This window comes from Carassius auratus, unplaced genomic scaffold, assembly GCF_003368295.1.
Source record: "Carassius auratus strain Wakin unplaced genomic scaffold, ASM336829v1 scaf_tig00033339, whole genome shotgun sequence".
Lineage (NCBI taxonomy): Eukaryota > Metazoa > Chordata > Actinopteri > Cypriniformes > Cyprinidae > Carassius > Carassius auratus.
In genome coordinates, this window is record NW_020526073.1 from 70,605 (window position 1) to 77,500 (window position 6,896).

Genomic DNA, 6,896 nt, shown 5'->3' on the forward strand with positions numbered 1-6,896 from the left:
AGGGGGGTTTTGCATTAAAATTTTTATTTTTTTTATTTTTGATGTGTTTTTATTTTATTTTATTCCAAATAACCCAACCTCTGAAATTAAAAAACAAAACAAAAATTGACAAAAAAAAAATTTTATTTCGATTTTCTTTGGCAAATAACTTGATATATTTAGTTATTTAATTACTTATTTTTGTAATTGAATTAAATTTTATTTGTATATTGCTTTATACGATACAAATCGTGCAAAGCAACATTACAGAATATTAATGTTTCTATAATATTTAGAAGTAGTGACTCAGTTTATGTACATATGGCAGAAATGTATGGAAAAATTAATTTTAAAGATGCAATCAAACAGACGACGAACACTATTAACAGCAATTATTATGATGCAATCAAACTCATAGCAATATTTGTTAGTTCTCTATGTTGATTCATAGTTAGCATCATCGGGGTCCTCTGAGGGTCAGCATCATCTCTTCTCAGGTGTTCTGGATCCAGACTGGAGCTTGTGTCAATCCTAGTTACCACGGGATGTAAATCCTAGCAGAAACAGAGAAACAAATAGAGACATCATTAGCATAGCTGCTGTTCCAACCAAGTAAAATGATTTAGTTTAACCCAAGCTAAAGAATAAAAATGCACATTTGATCAGATGCAACTACACTCACAATTTAAAAGATGCATTATTCGAATGCTTGGCGAAAGAGATGCATTTTTAATCTAGATTTAAACAGAGAGAGTGTGTCTGAACCCCGAACATTATCAGGAAGACTATTCCAGAGTTTGGGAGTTAAATGTGAGAAAGCTCTACCTCCTTTAGTGGACTTTGCTATCCTAGGAACGACCAAAAGTCCAGCGTTTTGTGACCTTAGGGTGTGTGATGGGTTGTAGCGTGGTAGAAGGCTAGTTAAGTACGCAGGAGCTAAACCATTTAGGGCCTTATAGGTAATTAATGATAATTTGTAACTGATACAGAACTTAATAGGTAGCCAGTGCAGAGACTGTAAAATTGGGGTAATATGATCATATTTTCTTGACCTGGTAAGGACTCTAGCTGCTGCATTTTGGACGACCTGTAGCTTGTTTATTGACGAAGCAGGACAACCACCTAGAAGTGCATTACAATAGTCCAGTCTAGAGGTCATGAATGCATGAACTAGCTTTTCTGCAAATAACTTTACATAACTTACAAGACTCAGTTTAATCCTGAGTCTGAAACTGAAATTCTATAGTTGACAGTCTTGGGTTGTACGTGGCAAACAATTACAAATATCACACAAGCGTGAGTTTAAAAGTGCTTTATCATCAAGTGTGTTTGCACACATAAGGAGCTTCCATTACAGAAAGTACAAACATAGATATAATTAAGGTGATAAAAACAGTGATAATAAAGAGAATATGCAACAAATTATAAATAACAATAGTAATACAAGTATAAAGAAAAAGAAAATGTGCATTGACAGAATTGTGAATGTGCATATGTGCTATTTACAGATGAAGGTTCGATGAGTTATTTACAAATGTACAGTACTGTTATGTGTTGTTCAGGTAGGATTTGGCCTTGGAAGAAAAATCTGTTCTTGTGTCTGGCTGTTTTGGTGCTCAGTGCTCTGTAGTGCTGGCCAGAGGGCAACAGTTCAAAGAGAAAGTGTGCTCGGTGTGAGGGTGTGAGCCCTTTTCCTCACTCTGGAGATGTAAAGATCTTGGAGGTTGGGTAGAGGGGCACCTATAATCCTCTCAGCAGTCCTGACTGTTTGTTGTAGTCTTCTGATGTCTGTTTTTGTTGTTGTTGAAACTAGTACAATAATGTGCAGCCAAAATTCTAAACTCAACTTTCCGCCTGATGTTTATTTTCTCGTCGTGCTTGGTTTCTCATGCACTGTTCATATTTCCTGAGTGCTATTTTGATGCTTACCTCTAGCATTGAGCACGGCCCACCGACACTTTAAATGCATGGAGTACACGTACTTAGTTTTGACTTACATGTAACAAGGTTGCTCTAATTGGAGGAGGAAGTGCCGGGGATGTTTAGCACTGATGAACCCAGGAACTGATCTAAGCCCTATCTGGTTTCGGCTTCCTATTCCTCCAGGTCCCAAGCTAATCCGGCATCAGCCACAGGTTGCAGCGCCGCAAGCATAGAGCGCGTGGAGTTGGCAGCACCTGCAGCAGAAGGATCAAAGCGGTCAGAATTAAGCCACACGCTGGATCCGTGTCATTCTATATCCACAGGATATTATGTGGCTCTCGGGAGCCACAGCAGCTGGTCTGCTGGACACCAGCGGATCAAGTTTGGCTGTGAGATCCTCTCAGAAATCATGGGGCTGAGGCGAGGCTTCTCAAGGTCACCGATGCTTCTAGAGATCCAGAGCAAGGACTGAGGGAGACAGTTTCTATGTCCATGCCTCCATTTCTTCAGGTCACATGCCTTAAAGGGATCGTTCACAGAAAAAAATTAATTTCTGACATCATTTATCCAGGTCCAGACTTCTGGTGAACACAAAGCAACCACTGATAACACTCTGGTAGCCATTGACTTCCATAGTATGGGGAAATACTAAGGCTACCAACAACTGTTTGGTTACCAACAAGTATCTTCTTTTGTGTTTTTTCAACCAAAGAAAGAAATCTATTTTGTTGTGGAACAAAATGAGGGTAATTAATGATTTAAAAAAGGGTAGGTATACGATCCCTTTAATGTGACGCCATATTAGTCTGATATTAGAGCAAATCACAAATTGGCTTTAGATAAAAGACAACTGAATAACTGTAATTTCCTCTGGATAAAAGACACCTTAGAAGCTGCACTGCAGCCATTTACAACACCTAAGCAACTGCATAGCAATGCCCTGGAAACCATCCTGAACATCCTAGCAACTTCTTAGCAGCCACCGAGAATACATTCATATTTATTCATTTAGAAGATGTTTTTATCCAAAGCAACTTGGATAAATCTGAAATTGGTGCTGCATTGAATAAAAGACACCCTTGCAACCACCTGGAACCCTTTTTTATTTTTTTTTATTTTGATGATTAGAGCTTACAGCTCAGGAAAGTCAAAAATACAGTATCTCAAAATACTCTAATATTCATATTTGAGTTTCATCAAATGACCATCCCAAAGGTATAAATTCCGGATATCTGCAGTATTTTGAAACCACAATAATGGGGAAGATTGCTGACTTGGAAATTGTCCAGAAGACAACCTCCACAAAGAGGGTAAGTCACAGAAAGTCATTACTGAAAGGGCTGGCGGTTCACAGAGTGCTGTATCAAAGCATATTGAATGCAAAATTGACAGGAAGGAAGAAATTGGGTAGGAAAAGGTGCACAAGAAGCAGAGATTACCACAAGCTGGAGAATACTGTCACCACACTCAGACATCTTCAGGAAAGGGCTATCAAGCCACTTCTGAAACAGAAACAACGTCAGAAGCATCTCGCCTGGGCTAAGAAGGAAAAATAACTGGACTGTTGCTCTGTGCTGCAATGTCGTCTTTTCAGATACAGGTAAATCTTGCATTAATTTTTTTTTTAAATCAAGGTCTGGAGGAAAACTGAAGAGGCACAGAATCCAACTGCTTGAAGTCAAGTGTTAAAGTTTCAAAAGTCAGTGATGATTTGGGGTACGTATCGTCTGATGGTGTCGGTCCATTGTGTTTTATGAAGTCGAAAGTCAATCCAGCCAAGGAGATTTTGTAGCACTTTATGCTTTCATATATTGACAAGCTTCATGGAGATGCTGATTTCCTTTTCCAGCAGGACTTAACACATCTCCCCACAGTGCTGACCATGATTTTGCTTTATTGGCCAGCCACCAGGACTGACCTGGACCCCATATGGAGTTTATGGGATATTTTCAAGAAAACCATCTACAGTAGAACACCCTAACAACTGTATCACAGTGCAACCCAAGCAACCACAAAACACAGGCACTCAGTTTTACACTCAGAAAGCATAGTTTATCTCGTGCCTGAGGTCTTGTAAACATAACTCACAGCTCTTCAGGCCAGGCTGTACAACATTATCTACAGCATGTGTACATAGCTTCGCCAACATAAAGCAGTACAGTATCAGTGACACATGGTGTAAAGGTGTGGTGAAGCTGAAGCGATGACCTTCTCCACCCAGCGAATAAATCAGCAGCAGCATCAAAGCAGCACAAGCCACAGATCCTAATAAAGCCGTCAGTCGCTCTTTGTGGTGCTTGGCTCGCCTACTCGTGTTCTTGAAGCTATCCGTTACCTTACTGTTATTCTAGCTCCTCAACACAATGAATGGCCATTACTAATAATTAAGACGGCATAATCTAAAAGTAGCAGTGCAATTAGACTCAATATGAACCTCATGTGTTCTACTCTCAGATCATTTTGGATGGATAAAAGGTTAATTATTACCGTGTTTGTGTTTTCTGGTGGAAAGGAATGTTTGATTGCGTCGAATCTCTCATATTACTAAAGCTTCTGTTTTTTCATGGCAGTATTTCTTGGACACAAGAGTGTTGTTATGTGGTTGCTAAAGTGTTCTGTACTGTTGCTAGGATTGTGTTATGCAGTTGCTAGGGTCGCCTTGATTTTTCCAATGGAGGACATGTTCCTGGATCAACATTGTTTTCCAAAAATTTTGACTTAACCCAATCCCTACCCCCTAAACCTGACCCTACCCATAATTTATTCCTAATATCAGTGGGAAATGATAGCTGATTAGCAAGAGTGTACAAGCACCTAACTCATATTTCCCTAAAAATTGTATCTCAATTCTGATTGGTTGATTGGAATGTTGTTCCAGGATCAACAAGAATGCTGATCCAGGAACATGTTGTACTTGGTGAAATCACACTTACCCAGTTGCTCAAGTGTTGTGTTTTTATAGCTGTATTTCAACGCCACAAAGTGGGACACATCACTATCAGACTTCTCGGATGACACAATCAGTCCTTGAACCCTCATGTGATAACAATCAAAGCCTATAACATGACGATAATCACAAAGCAGCAAAAACAAACCTCTACTGTCGATCACGTTGATAATTATCACGGAGCTCTCTGTCTGCATCGCTGGCCTTGACACAGAGTGTTGTTTGAATATAAAAATGTAATTTACATGCCAAGGTCGGAGGAAGTTAAGAATAAAGCTGTTTCCAGGTTGGCCGTGTTCCAGCTCTATTACAGACGGTGTGAATGATCTACAGCGCTATTTAAAGTCCCATCAGATGTGGAACGCTGCCAGGCCTGTAGCTCGGCTTTGAGCTGGAGAAATGGACTTGTAATCCTCTTAGACTTACGTTTGAGTAAATATTTGGACACGAAATTTCACCAACATTCGTTTAGACGAACAGACACAGCTTTACGCAACCTATATTTTACACCTGATTTTTACATTCCGTGCTGATTTTACAAATGGTGCTGAACAGTGTAGCATTTGCTGCTGGGTTTCTGCTTTTGATTTCCATAAGTGAGGGCTTTTTTGTATGTTGCTAGGTGGTTGTTGGCTGCCTGATAAGCGCTTAGTATGGTGTTTATTTGAGGTTGCCAGGGTATTAGTATGCAGTTTCTAGTGTATTCTATGAGGTTGCCATTGCATTACGTTATTATGCAGTTTCTAGTGTGTTCTATGTGGTTTCTAGGAGCACAAATGCTCCACTTTCATCTTCACTAACACTATGAACACTAGTACAAGTGATGATTGGCTTCAACTCTGTTAAGGGCAATATTGATTAATGACTAATGCGTTTAATGATATCAGCTGAGGTGTGTCTTTGTTGAACGGTTATAGTTGGTTACCGCAGTTCATCTCCTGGAGTTCGGAGAATCATGTTTCTGATAGCATATCAAACAGATACTTGTTTCTACGGTAGCCTGAGTTTGTAGCATAAGCAGTGAGTTTGATAAAAAGGGCAGCACTGAAGCTTTTATGATTTTCCATGAGACGGTTCCTGTGTCCCCCTCCAATATTTAAAGGTGCAGTATGTAATATTTGACAGCTAGAGGTTGAAATGGGAACTGCAGTCTTCCTGAGACTCGATACTAACATGGGTTGCCAGATTAAGGACACGCAAGAGGAACGTTTGTTGAAGGAGACAAGCCATACACAGTAAGCTGATGTGTTAATTTAACCATGTTTTAATATTCTCAGAATCATAGAGCATTTTAGATGGATGCTGAAGCCTTTAAGTTCGGGTAGAATCATCGATCTATGACTCTGTTTGTTTGCTGGTTTCCAGCTGTTTTTTCCACTAACTGGCAACCCGGAGTGTTAAAATACTATTTGGTAACCTGTCAGTGGGCGGAGACACACAGATCAAAACAAAAACAGACATTCTGATACAGAACAAGTGAAACAACTATGTTAATTGAGCTTCTTTCCTAAATATCTGGTAACACATTATTTTTATGCTTTAGAACAGTACCAGGGCACGTATAATGCAAAATTAAATAATATGTAAATGTGTGATGGCCGTGTGTACACTACCCCACTATAATCATAAAAATCCACCCACTCCTTTTGTTTGTTTATTTTTAAACCATTTACAGAATCCATAAAATGTGACATTTTACAAGCCCCGCCCACGACTGTTTATGGGCACAGGTAATGTCTTCATATTAAAGCTAAAGACATAATTCACTCCCGATCAGTGAGTGTTTTTCTGCTTTTATTTTATTGTTTGTGTTATATTAACAGCGTAGGCAGCTATAGCTACTGTGCGAAGCTGTCACTTAATACACTGATTTAATATAAACCTGATTTCTTTCCCAGGTGTTTACCTTCATAAACATAACCAACGGTGTTTTTCTAACATAAGCTTGTGTGTGTGTATTTGACAGTTCAAGCGCAATACGACATGAAAGAGAACTTAGTTTAGTACTTACATGCTTTGTGACAGCTGCTTTCTGTGCGTTCGCTTC